Source organism: Vulpes lagopus, chromosome 10, assembly GCF_018345385.1.
Source record: "Vulpes lagopus strain Blue_001 chromosome 10, ASM1834538v1, whole genome shotgun sequence".
NCBI lineage: Eukaryota > Metazoa > Chordata > Mammalia > Carnivora > Canidae > Vulpes > Vulpes lagopus.
This window is the reverse complement of record NC_054833.1, coordinates 1,609,852-1,611,631: the sequence shown is the minus strand read 5'-3', so window position 1 is coordinate 1,611,631 and position 1,780 is coordinate 1,609,852. Positions and strand designations below refer to the sequence as shown.

At 39.8% G+C, this 1,780-nt stretch overlaps 1 non-coding gene across 1 annotated transcript; it reads left to right on the top strand.

Annotated features, from left to right (window-relative positions):
• Positions 1-1,439: 1,439 nt before the first annotated feature.
• On the top strand, positions 1,440-1,511 carry TRNAP-CGG. The gene has a single exon. It is a non-coding gene; the product is annotated as a tRNA-Pro (tRNA).
• The last annotated feature ends 269 nt before the right edge of the window (positions 1,512-1,780 follow it).

Genomic DNA, 1,780 nt, shown 5'->3' with positions numbered 1-1,780 from the left:
AGGTTGAACAAGTCTTTTCCACAATGAAGTATTTAAACTTTGATTTAAAGTCTTATTATAGTCCAATGTCAGGGGATCCATCTGTAAATGAATATAAGATGCTATTTTTTGAAGAGAACATGTTTTCGTGGATGTGGAATGCTGAGTCTGAACCATGGCTTAAGTTTGAGGGCAGTTAGAAATTATTACTACTCAAAGGCAGATGTTTCAGAATAATCAGTCAAGATTTTTTAAACTGGCAAGGTAGAAAGCAAGCAGTTGGATGGTAACAAGAATCTTGCTATTCCAACATTAAGATCAAAAGTAGAGTGCCTCCTAACCTCATAATTACTTTAATCCACCCAATAAATACAAGTAAAAATGTAAACTGAGTGCTGGTTTAAGTCTATTCTCTCTTTCACAAAGGATTGATTTCTCTCCACACATGTTCAAAAAAATCATTATTTTTATTCATCTTTGTAAAAGAATTTCATTTGGGGTAAAAAATAAAAAAAAAGTAGGCATTCTATAAATAATAGAATAATTGAAAGGATGAATGTAATGAGGTGAACTGCTTTTAATTTTGAAGGTATCAAATTCAGTACAGCAAAATAAAATTAAAAATGTGTATTAGTTCAATGCATACATGTTTATATGGATTTATTTTTAAAGATTTTATTTATTTATTCATGACAGACACAAAGAGAGAGGCAGAGACATAGGTAGAGGGAAAAGCAGGTTTTCCACAGAGAGCCCGATATGGGACCCCATCCCACAACCCCTGGATCACAACTTGAGCCAAAGGCAGACGCTCAACCACTGAGCCACCCAGGTGATCCTTTACGTGGGTTTAAAATGTGGCTTACATATATCAGCTAATGGCCCATTGTGAAAACTTTGCTTTCAACCAGAGATTTTGGTAAGTCAAGAAACTCACCTAATACTAACCTCTTGGCTCCCCTGAAAAATTAATGTTATGGAATCGAATCAACGTAATTTGCGGAGATTCAGAGTGTTCATTCTGAGGAACCTCTGCTAGCTGCAAAGACTCCTGGTTAGAGCGCATGGCTTCTGAGCTCCCCAGTAATAGTAATATCCAGCTTTCAAAAAGGATAATAGTAAGTAGAGGAAAGCCCCAGGACACTTTTTCTAACCGAATTTAATTAAAAGCTAAATGAAAGTGAGTTCAATTACGTAGAGTAGTTCAGTAATGTAGATCAAAATAAAAAGAAAATCTTAAAACTTCCTACAGGTGACCAGTCTTACAACCAAGTGATATCATGGTGGTTTAGATTCAATATACCATGCACACAAACAGCTCTTCCAAACTGTTTCATTTATGTAAGTGATTGGTGGGGAATTATACCTTATTGGGAAACAATTTTTTTGTAAACAAAATTAAACAGAATTTGATTCTATTTCTTCTTATACCAAAATATGGACAAGCCTGGCACGTGGGTGGCTCGTTGGTCTAGGGGTATGATTCTCGCTTCGGGTGTGAGAGGTCCCGGGTTCAAATCCCGGACGAGCCCGCTTCCTTTTCAACCACTTGGACTTAATAGCATCAGGGGGAAAAAACCGTTTTCCCAAATATTCTTGCCAAAAACACTGGCTGTGGAATGGCAGTGTTCTCGGAGGAGCCGGGCACGAATGCCCGCATCTCCCGCGCCTACTACGCACCTGCGGTGCTGATGCTGCACCAGCCACAGGCCGGCTCTTCTGTGCATCCTTCCTCGGGTGCAGGGAGGGAGGGAGGCGGGGGAGTGGCTGGCGGGCACGCGCATGCGCACACCTGCCACAG